We start from the raw sequence: 12,045 nt of genomic DNA, 5'->3' as shown, positions 1-12,045 counted from the left end.
TCCCACCCCTCCAGGTGGTCACAAAGCACCGAGCTGATCTCCCTGTGCTATGCAGCTGCTTCCCACTAGCTATCTATTTTACGTTTGGTAGTCCATGCCACTCTCTCACTTTATCACAGCTTACCCTTCCCCCTCCCCATATCCTCAAGTCCATTCTCTAGTAGGTCTGTGTCTTTATTCCCGTCTTACCCCTAGGTTCTTCATGACGTTTTTTTTTCTTAAATTCCATATATATGTGTTAGCATATGGTATTTCTCTTTCTCTTTCTGACTTACTTCACTCTGTGTGACAGACTCTAGGTCTATCCACCTCATTAAAAATAGCTCAATTTCGTTTCTTTTCATGGCTGAGTAATATTCCATTGTATATATGTGCCACATCTTCTTTATCCATTCATCTGATGATGGACACATAGATTGTTTCCATCTCTGGGCTATTGTAAATAGAGCTGCAATGAACATTTTGGTACATGACTCTTTTTGAATTATGGTTTTCTCAGGGTATATGCCCAGCAGTGGGATTGCTGGGTCATATGATAGTTCTATTTTTAGTTTTGTAAGGAACCTCCATACTGTTCTCCATAGTGGCTGTACCAATTCACATTCCCACCAGCAGTGCAAGTGTTCCCTTCTCTCCATACCCTCTCCAGCATTTATTGTTTGTAGATTTTTTGATGATGGCCATCCTGACTGGTGTGAGACGATATCTCATTGTAGTTTTGATTTGCGTTTCTCTAATGATTAGTGATGTTGAGCATTCTTTCATGTGTTTGTTGGCAGTCTGTGTGTCTTCTTTGGAGAAATGTCTATTTAGGTCTTCTGCCCATTTTTGTTATAGCATTTATTCCCAATGCTATAAAATGCTATCCCTCTGATGCAGCCCATCAAGCCACTGCTATTTACCGCATCCTTCGGTTCTCAAAGCAGTTTGGTGATAACACGGTGCTTAGATCATCTTAAAGTGTATTCACTTGCAAGTGTGTCTCTTCCACAAAACAATAAGCTCCCTAGGAAGGGGGACTGTGCCCCATTCCTTGTTGCATTTCCTACAACCTATATAGAACCTACATATAGCTCAGTGTATATGTCATTGTAAGGAGGGGGCCTAGCTGCTGTTTGGCTACCATTCACTCAGTTTTGTTTCAGTTACAGTTTTAGGTAGCAGAAACTGCTATTACCAATTTCAGCGTAAAGAGATTTATATCAGGTATTCAGGGGCTTCCGCAATTACTGGAAGGGCTAGGGGAGCAAACTCTAGACTGAACTTCCAGGAACAACTCCCAGCCCCCAGAATCCCCATAATAAGGAAAGTGGACACTGTTGCTGCCGAAAGCCACTCCTTCGCACCTTGCCTCTGTCACAGTCTGTGTCAGCAAAACGGACGCTTTACCTCCTGCAATCTCTCTCTCTCTCCTTAACCCTGATTCATATTCAAGTCTTGTTTGGGTGCATGTAGTTGACGGAACTGAAATCAAATCCAGAACTTTAGCTGCAAGAGAGTCTGAGACATTTCCTTTTCAGCTTTCCGGCCTCTGAAATGAGGGGGTACCGTGTAGGGCGTTTGGAGTGGATGTTGAATAGCCAATCCGTAGCATCCACGAGTATCTCCTATGTGGTAGGCACTTTGCCAGCTGGGGAAGGCAGGTACTATACCTCCACTTTACCAGTGAGGAGACAGAGGCTCAGAGACAGTAAGAACTTGTCCCGATGACATAGTGCATAGGGGCGGGCTCTAATTCAAAATCAAATCTGCCTCATTCAAGATTGTGTTCTTTCTACCACTCTAGTTATTTACAAGTGCCTTAGTTAGTAGCATCTCACATAGGTCTAAAGTAAATTAAACAATAAAACAACAGAAGTTTAACAAAGTGTATCCCTTGTTGTTGCCATCTTGTTACCATTACCCTAGATCTCCAGGAAGATGTGTTTGTGGTAGAAATCTTTGTCTTTTTACTAACGTCTAACGACAGGGTTGGTTAAGTGTAAGGTTGCATGGAGCCTGGTAAGAAATACCATTTTTCACTAAAAGTTCCTGGATTCCAAATATAGACTGAGTGCCAGTGACTCCTGAAAGCAGCTAACCTTATTTCTTTTCTTTTTTTTTTTTTTGCGGTATGCGGGCCTCTCACTGCCATGGCCTCTCCCACTGCAGAGCACAGGCTCCGGACACGCAGGTCCAGCGGCCATGGCTCACGGGCCCAGCTGCTCCACGGCATGCAGGATCCTCCCGGACCGGGGCACGACCCCGCGTCCCCTGCATTGGCAGGTGGACTCCCAACCACTGCGCCACCAGGGAAGCCCCAGCTAACCTTATTTCTTGTCACCTTGTTCATGTTCTAAAGCACAGCACACTCTCGTTCTGACTCAAGTCACTGCAAAATTACCCAAATCAGCACCAGTATCACATGAGGATGTATCTTCTGCCTCCACACTAAATGTCTTTTCTGTGGCTTCCTGAGTCATTTATTGATCACTTTCAGAATGAGGAACATCAGTTGAGTTGACTGATCTCAAACAAGTTAAGCAAGAGAAAATTCTCAGAAATATTTCAAGAGCTGAGCTCAAATAGGGCTATTTAACTAGAGAAAAGCTAAGAAAAAGCAGCAACAGACAGGTCACCCCCATAGTGCTGTCACATCACTACTCATGACAAGATCTGGGAGAGTCAGTGGAACCCAAAGAGAGAGCTCTAAAGGGTGCATGACCAGAGGGTGAAACTGGGTCCTTGGTCACAAACAGAAAGCCAGGCTCTCAAGTATGTAGGGGAGCATGGCAGTGTGTGTGTGGGAAGAAAAGCACTGGACTGAGGCAAGAAACCTGGTACCCAATACTGTTTGCAAAGGCCAAGGTAGACCCAGGTAAGGAATCAGTGTTGATATGTAGTGTAAGGGCCAGAGATTCATTTAGGTGGTTCCCTGGAGCAGCCAGCAGTAGGAAATACCAATAGAAGGATAGAAATCTATCTTCGAGGTTCAAAGCCAGAGAGTCCAAGTTCTGTCAATAGTTGAAGGGACATGGGAAAAGCTATAAACTGGAGACACCAAAATAAGGGAACCAGAGGTTAAGTAGAGACTGTAATGCAACCAAGAGGGAAAGTAAGGACTGAACTAAAGCCTGGGGTGATTGAGAAATCATTCCATTTTCAGATTACCAGAGGCTCATTTATATTGATTATTGCATACCTAAGTGATTGTCCTGTCTTTGCATTTTTCCCCTCTGAAATCCTAATTCGGAAAAATGTCACACTCTGATGACATCCTCCTCTCCTTCCAGTGACCTGCACAACCAGCTTCACTATACCCGTTCTGAGACCTCACCAGGATCTTCAATAACTCTCCCATCTTTATTAATTCTATGTCTTTCAATCACCCCCTTGTCCACACACTCAATATCCTTGCTTATTTGTCCTTTCTTCATCCACTCTCCTGTCTAACTTTCATCTGTGGCTGAGTCCACCTCACTGCCTCTTTCATACCTCTCAGAGGATCCAGAGAGGGAAACGACACAAGTGGAAAGACTGGTATCAACAAATATGCATAGTCAACAAACTTAAATGGGTGCCCAGAAAAAAATCTGGTAAAGAAAATCTGAGACGGGGCCAGGCATGTGTCTTTAAAAGCTCTACGGATGAGTCTGATGTTACAAGAAGACCTCTTGTCATAGAGAAGTTGCTCTGTCCCTGTCTGTCTCTCCCTCTTTCTTTTTCTCTACTTCTCTCTCTAAAAAAATTATAAAACTCTGAGCTCCTAATTGTTTTAATAATCTTTATCTGAAGATAAGCACATGAGGAAGACAACTCGTGAAAAAGAGAATGGCAGTCCCCCAAGCAGCAGCAGCATCAAGAAGCCCTGGGTGGGGGTGTGGTCCTTGGACAACCAGGACGCTGGGGCCTGGGGGAGGGATCACCAACAAGAAGGAATACCAGCTCAAAGTGCACTACCAGAAGGAAGATCTACAGGAACCCAATCGACCCAATCAGCGGGGCCATACTGTAACCAAGTAGGACCGATGGGGCCTTCTCGGGTTAGAGCCCTCCCCCATACCCTCTGCTCTAGCTCCTCTCTGAAGAACTCAGATAATAGTATCTCATACATACTTCCTGAGTTTTTCCCACCACCAGGGGACTTCCCTGGTGGTCCAGTGGTTAAGAATCCATCCTGCAACGCAGGGGACACCAGTTCGATCCCTGGTCAGGGACTTGAGATCCTACATGCCGCAGGGCAACTAAAGCCCGCATGCTGCAACTACTGAGCCCGCACACCACAACTAGAGAGCCCTCTCGCCGCAACTGATGAGCCCATGTGCTCTAGAGCTCGCGTGCCACAAGTAGAAAGAAGCCTGCGCACTGCAACAAAGAGCCTGTGTGCCACAACGAAAGATCCCGTGTGCCTCAACTAACTAACTAACTAAATAAATATTTAAAAAAAAAAAAAAAAAACTACTGCCAGGGTCTGGTGGGGTGTGGGGAAAGAACCACCCGATCTCCTTGCTTGGGCCTGCAATAAACTTTTCTCTGCTCCAAACTTCGACATTTTGGTTTCTATGGCCTCGTTGTGCACTGGGCACACGAACCTGCGTTAGGAAACAATTTGATCGTTGTGTCCTCTGGGTAAACCACTCAGGCATGACCAGCCCAGATTAGAAACTACAGGGTGAGGAGGGAAGAAAATATTGCTAGAAAGCAGATAAGATTAGTGCATATTGGGATTTAACAAGCCTTGATGACACCTACCCTAGATGGCGTTCTCTGAGGAAAGCAGCCTAGGCAGAACCTCTTCAGAACAGAGTGGAGCAGAGAGAGTCAGAGCCTGGCTCATTACATCTGTCCCCAAAGCCGTTCCCTTATATTCTGAAGAGGAAGAGATGGTAAAAAGAACTGAGCATAGCTAAGGATAGACACAAAATGCCTATCCTAACCCGAACTGGATTAAACCAATGGTCAGATAAATTCCAAGGATTTGGACTGAGGGAAGGGCCTTCTGGAATGACTTTGAGACCAACAGGCTCATACTTTGAAGACAAGGTGGAAGAAACATTTGGCAAAGTCTGAGAGGAAAGCAGAGAGCTCTCCACCTCCCAGTGAGGGGTCTTGGACCCCCATGGTCCGTCCCTGTTTCTAGCACTATTTTTAGGGATTTAGATGAAACCTGAGCCTTTCTCAATAAGTCAACCAGACCCTTCTCCAGCAGCACCAATCATGATGTCAGCTTTTGAGATTGTGTGTTCATAGTCTAATATGTTCAAATTTTTCTGTAGCAGATCCAACCTACTTTGGGGAGATTAGTTCTAACAATTTAGATCTGTTGACAACAAAAGTCAAAAGACATTTTGCTTCTAATCCATGATCAAAAACCAAACTCTAGCACCAGGTACCATACCATGGCTACCATTTTTTGAGCCCACCTTTGTGCCAGGCTCTTTACCTACATTATCTTATTTCATCCTCACAACAACTTTATGAAGTAAGCACAAGTATTGTTTTCATTTTTCAGATGAGGAAATTAAGTAACTTGCAAAATGTCATAGTAGCTATTAAGTGTCAGAGCAGAGATCAGAGGCCAAGTCTGACTGCCCCGGTGTCTTCTGTCTTAATTACCACGGCACATTGCTTCTGATCAACTTGAAAATAGTAACAACCACACTGGAAGAAATACAGCAGCAGCAGCCCAAACTAGGCAGCAAACTCCCTTTCTGGAAAGGGAAAAGAAATCATGGCAGCCCTAAATCCAATTAAGCCATAGTTCTAAAAGAAGTCATATGTATTTTATCTCTTATATCTGCCTCTTGAGTTTTGGTTTTACAAAAGCCTGTGCTCTACACTCAGAAGTGTTTACCTTCAATCTGTCTCAGAAATTGATGTACAGGACAACGTGGTGAGAATAATAACAGCTCAGTTTGGGGACGTTAGCCACGTGGCCGGTGCTGTGCTTCAGTTAACACGTATTTGCCTCCTATATTCTTCCAACAGCCTTATGAGGTTGGTAGCTAGAATCCCTGTCTTATAGATGGAGATGCAGAGAAAATAGAAATACGTAGAGGTTAGTAATTACCTCACTTCATATAGCTAGTAAGGAAAAGAATAAAGATGCAAACCTGGGCAATTTGATTCCAAAGCCTATGATCTTATGCATCCTTAAGCAGCTTCTGGGACCAATACAAACTGGATATGAAATGACACTTTTCTTGTGTTTTCAGCAGAGGTTCCAAATAGTCTCACAATCTGTGCAGGTCCCACTGGGATACTCCTGCCACCTTAGCCCACCCTCCAGATTCAGGCTGTGTAAAAGACACTAAGAAATTCACTGAGCCTTTGCAGAGGCAGTCAGTGAGGACGACTTTGGGTCAGGTTTCTTCCCTTCCCTCTGGGTCACCCATCCAGGGCAGAAGACATGGAGGTGATCCTGCACTTTGCCACATTAAGCCAGATAATGTGGGGCTTCATAAGAACCACTTAGAGAGTGAAACGTGTATTCTTCAGAGTTTAAAGGCTGCAGGGACCAGCCCCTCAATTATGTCTGAGAAGTCTAAATAGAGTCTGGGCTACCCAAAGGGGCCTCCAGAAGCCTAGTCCAGAGTGGGGGACCCACAAGAAACGGCTGCAGGGACCCTTGGGATAAAGAATTAATGCTGGACATTCACTGTCCACAAAACGGATCAAGTCGTAAGACTTTCCCGGAGCCTTGCCTGTCCTCTCTGACCTCTATAACCAAACCTGCAGAAACCCAAGACAGTAGATGTTCGTAACTGAGGAACAAGAATGAGAAACTGACTATCCATACCCGACCCAGCACAGGTTTCCCAGCCGGAGGCAGAACCAAGATGGGAGAAAAGAGGACTTTCAACTTAACAAGACCCCAGGCAATCAGGATGAGGGACAGTACCCTTTAGCACCCCAGATTGGAATAATGATGTTTAGATTGAAGTTCTGCTCGCTCACATGCTGGCCCAGTGATCTTGGCAAGAAACGTGCTGTTAATTTTCAGTTTCCTTGAACCATGAAAAGTGAGAATGTGGGCTTCTTGTGAGGATTAAATGAGATACTGCTGGCAATCTCGTCCATTGCCTGCTACACGGTAGGCAATCACTACATGATAAGTACTATTATTATCACTGCTTGTGATGTCACATTTTATTCTCCCAAGAAGTCTGTGAAAAGCCCAAGCAGTTTTCTGCAGAATAGCTCATACTGCAAAAGCAGCATACAATGGTGTGGACTCTGGAGAAATAGTCCTGGGCTCATGGTAGCTTTTCCACTTATGGATTATGAGATCTCAAGCACAGTATTTACTTTCAGGGACTTCGTGTCTTCATCTGGATTTTTTTCTGTCTTATTCACTGTTTTTTCTTGTTGCTGGGTTTTTTGTTGTTGTTGTTGTTCTCCAGAGCCTGGGACACTGTAAGGCAGAGAGAATAAATACTTATTGAATGAATTAATTCTTCCATAAAATCGTAGTAACAGTACCTATCTCATGCTCTGATTTGGAGGATTAGAGGAGATAATGCACACGGCAAGATAATACACTGGCCTATTAATTTTTGTTTGTTTGTTTTTGTTTTTTGCGGTACGCGGGCCTCTCACTGTTGTGGCCTCTCCCGTTGCGGAGCACAGGCTCCGGATGCGCAGGCTCAGCGGCCATGGCTCATGGGCCCAGCCGCTCCGCGGCACGTGGGATCCTCCCGGACCGGGACACGAACCTGCGTCCCCTGCATTGGCAGGCGGACTCTCGACCACTGTGCCACCAGGGAAGCCCTGGCATATTAATTTTTGTATTATTCTTGCTTCTCTAGGAAATGCCAGAAAATGAAGAACTGATTTTTTTTTCTTTTTTCCCCTCTTCCCTCCTCCTCCCATGTCCTGGCAGAATAGGCCTGTGTCTTAGACTTCTTGGCCACAGAGGGAAAGAACTTTTTCTTTGATGGCATGAGCTGTTCTGAAGACAACCTCCCCACAGGAGAGTATGGGAGGAGCGGATGCCTGGAGGGCAGTTATGGACGAGAGACGGGGGAGCAGGTGCTTTGATGAGGAAGCGAGTGTGCCACTCCAGGTACTGAGAAGACTGGGGCCAGGAGGAGAGCCAGAAACCTGCTCCTAATGATGGCAGAGGCCCTATCAGAGGTCCCCAGTGGATGAGTGGGGACTTGACATCAAACCCCTCAAGGCTGGGAGGCAGGAGCAATGGTCCAGGCCCTAACCTGATGCAGAGAGGAGACACAAAAGAAACGTCTTAGTAACAGTGGATCAAACACCAGAAACCCTTTTTTAAGGCTCCTGGCTTGGGCAGATCCTGAGGCTACGGCGCTTCCCCTGCCCCGCCCCACAAGGGAGCCGAAGCCTATTCCTCTCCAGCAAAAACGGAAATTCAATTTCTCACCAACCCTGGCTGGTCTGAGCCAATCCATGTATAACCTGATTTAATAAGAAAAGAAATAGGATGGTTGTGCACATGAATGTTGTGGAGATAAATTCATTTAAGTCCCATATACGCATAGCTTCTGATCTAATGTTTGGCACTTGGTAGAAGTTTAACAGATGTTAGTTTCCTCTTCTTACTGACCAGCAAATGCTGTAATGGTCAAATTTGTTGACTTGGAGATGATGGTTGAAGGCTCCAGCTCAGAATAGGAACCTCATGCTCTTTATTTTGCAACAAGTTCTTGACCTTGAGGTCAAGTTCTTTGACCTCATTATCTCTACTCTCTGCCTCTCCACTCCTGTGGGGAGCTGAATGCTCCCCCAAACTTGCCAGCCACTGTCTTCTTACTCATTAAAGACATTATGCAAATACCCATCTCTGCACTTTCCCTGCATCCGTCTTCCGAACATTCGCCCTTCTTTCCATTCCTCTAAATCCTGTCCATCCTCCAAGAATCACCTCCATCTTTATTCCTTTACAGACTTCCCAGTGCCTACCAAATGCAGTGCTTGCACATACTAGAGGCCCCCTTTCTGCAGACATGCTTCTTGTTCAAATATTTATTCATTCATTTAACAAGTATTTTTTAAAGTGCCTACTACAGTCTAAGCTCCGTGAAAGCCAAAATTGTTTGCCTAATTTGTTCACTGCTGTGTGTACAATGCCTATTATAGTGGTTTATATGTCATAGATATCAATAAGTATTTGTTGAATGAATAAATGCTGGGGATACAGTGGTGAACAAAAGAAATAAGGCTCTTGCTATTAATTATGGTTGTCTTATTAGTGATAACTATAGCAAGTTTTTCTTCTCCAAGACTCAAAAGTGATGATATCCACCAAGGTTCTGTTCTAGAGGCTCTTCTCTTTCTACACCCACTCCAGTGGCAATGCCATCCACTTCTGCAGCTTCACCCATCATCTCTACACAAGTACATTTGCCTGATTAAGGACTGATTTTTCTTCTTCCAGGGAACAGATAAAGACAACTTCTTTTCTGTCTATGTAAGTGGACCTAAACTAGAGACACACATCCTCAGGCTAAGGGTACAACCCAACCTTCACATCATCTCTCAAGATATAGAGGAGAATAAAGAGGAATCCCCATAGACAGACAGGTAAGGATTGCACTTGCTCACCACTCCAGGTGAATGCACCTCATACTGGCAGAGGAAAAAGAGTTTCACGTGAGATTTGGGGTGGGCAGGAGAGGGAGGATGTCCTGGAATCCACAGCTGAGGATCTGAGCCACAGGAGGAAAGCCACCTCTGTTAAGAGTCCCAGGAGTGTAACAGTAGCCCAGCCAGGTATTTCATGCGTATTAACTTAGCAAATACAACCATCTGATGTTATGGTTCCCAACTTACAGATAAAGAAACCAAGGCAGAAGGAGGCTCAGTAACACCCCCAATGTTTACAGAGTCTGTAAATAACTGGGTAGGACCCCGCTGAAGCCAAAAGAAAAACTTTTAACCACTCTATGGTATTGTCCTTGTAAATACGAAGTGATATTTGCCTGGAAGGGCAAAGACTCCAGCATGGGAGTATCACAGACATACCTTAACCTAGACAATCGTTAGAAACAAACATATATTTCTAATCCTGACCTCCTTCCTGAGTTCCAGACCATGTTTACAACTGGGTCCTAAAGCATTTCACCAGATTGTCCCTCCAGCATGTCAAACTCAAGATGTCTAAAGATGAAATCATTACCTTGTCTTCCATACCAGTTTCTCTTCCTGAATTCTCTAGTCCTGTCAGTATTACCCTGACTTTTTCATTCATATTGTCTGGAAGTATTAATATCTGCCTTTACTCTTCCCATTCCTGTTTGCTTTACCCTCAGTTAACTGGCATGTCCTATAGATTGACTTCTGTAACATCTTTAAAACATGACCCCTTAATTTAACTTCTACAGCTTCAACCCTCATTTCCATCCTTCACTGCATAATAACTATGAGCCTCCCAACTGTTTATCCTGAATCACTTTCTGTCACATTTATCCAGAAAACCTTTATTATAGTAGTCTTCCTGGAGCACAATTTCTAATCACATTTCCAACATATTAAAAAAATCAAACCTTCCATGACACACTTAACCCCCTGTAACTGTACACAAAAGCACTCCCGTGTTCAGAAACTCCCACCAGCCCCCCTCTCTTTCCATTTAAGTCTCAGTGTCCAGTCTGTTCCAGTCTTCTAGTGCTTTCCTACATGCCTCATGCTATGCTCTGCTATGTCAATTCAATGCTTTCCTCTGAGACTTTCCTCTGAAACTGTTCTGGCCTTTGCTTCTATCCAAAATGTCCTTGTCTGGTCACCCCCAGGTTTCTGCTAACTGCCACTCCTCAGAACCCCTATATCACTTAGTTTGCATCCCTTTTATGACACATACCACATACTACTTTGCATACTTCGTTTTGTGATACATTTACTATTCCATTACCAAGTTGGAAGTTTCTTTGGTAAATGGCCGGCCTGTCCTGTTTCCCCAGTGTGATGGTTAATTATATAGTTCAACTTGGTTAGACTATAGATGCCCTGTTGTTTGGTCAAATACTAGTCTAGATATTACTGTGAAGATGTTTTGTAGATATACTAATGTTTACAATTAGCTGATTTTATGTAAAGTAGATTATCCTCCCTAATGTGAGTAGGCCTCATCCAACCATTTAAAGGCCTTAAGAGCAAAAACTGAGGATTCCCAAGGAAGAAGGAATTCTGCCTGAAAGATTGTCACATAGAAGTCCTCCCTGAGTTTCTAGATTGTTGGCCTGCCCTACAGATCTGGACTCAAAATTACAACAACAACTTTCACCTAAATTTCCAGACTTCCTGCCAGTCCTGCAGATTTGGGGCTTGGCAGCCCCCATAATCCCATGAACCAATTCTAGAAGATAAATTCTCCCTCTTTCTCTGTCTCTCTCCCTTCCTATTGGTATAATTTCCTACAGATAGACCAGATAGATAAGATAGATAGATAGATAGATAGATAGATAGATAGATAGATAGATGATAGATAGATAGATAGATAGATAGAAGATAGATTGATACATAGATAGATAGATGATAGGTAGGTAGGTAGATAGATAGATAGATAGATAGATAGAGTTTGTGTGAAGAGCCCTGACTGATTTGCCCATTTGGGGGCACAAGAAAGATTAGATCACATTTAATTTTGTTTTGAAACCAACCACCTCAGATCCCTGTTTCCATTTATCTCAATAATGCATGCCTTCCTCAATAGATAGTCTCCTCCCAACCCCCCAGCTACAAGATAAGTCAGGAACTCCAATAAGCTGGAAAATCGTGCCTATATTTTGAAAAGCCCCATGCTGTGCAACATGGAGTCTCTGCCCAAAAAATTGTCCTCTACCAGGCACTCTGGCAGCCCCGAGCAGCCCCGTCCACCCCTGGTCATGCTCAGGCCACAGGAACTTGCTGCCGTGACGGTATTTCCTCAGGCGAGGGAATGTCTGGAGGAGCATCTCTCCTCCAGGCTCACACACAGCAGTGCTCACAGAACTCTGTGATTGGCCTGGCCTTCCAAAGCCATAATCTGTTGTTGACTCAGCTCTTTACGTTTACACACACACACACACACACACACACACACACACACACACACACACA

The 12,045-nt window shown here is 44.3% G+C and overlaps 1 long non-coding RNA gene across 1 annotated transcript in view; it reads right to left on the bottom strand.

Annotated features, from left to right (window-relative positions):
- LOC113633425 (uncharacterized) overlaps window positions 1-12,045 on the bottom strand; it is an 81,291-nt gene that overhangs the window by 1,172 nt on the left and 68,074 nt on the right. The window contains exon 9 of the long non-coding RNA XR_003438195.1: window positions 7,288-7,393. This is a non-coding gene — a long non-coding RNA (uncharacterized LOC113633425). The remainder of the gene's footprint in view (window positions 1-7,287; window positions 7,394-12,045) is intronic.

Source organism: Aethalodelphis obliquidens, unplaced genomic scaffold (assembly GCF_003676395.1).
Source record: "Aethalodelphis obliquidens isolate GAN/ISIS:26980383/991018 unplaced genomic scaffold, ASM367639v1 scaffold39, whole genome shotgun sequence".
Lineage (NCBI taxonomy): Eukaryota > Metazoa > Chordata > Mammalia > Artiodactyla > Delphinidae > Aethalodelphis > Aethalodelphis obliquidens.
The sequence above is the reverse complement of the archived record's forward strand: the minus strand, read 5'-3'. Positions and strand labels throughout refer to the sequence as shown.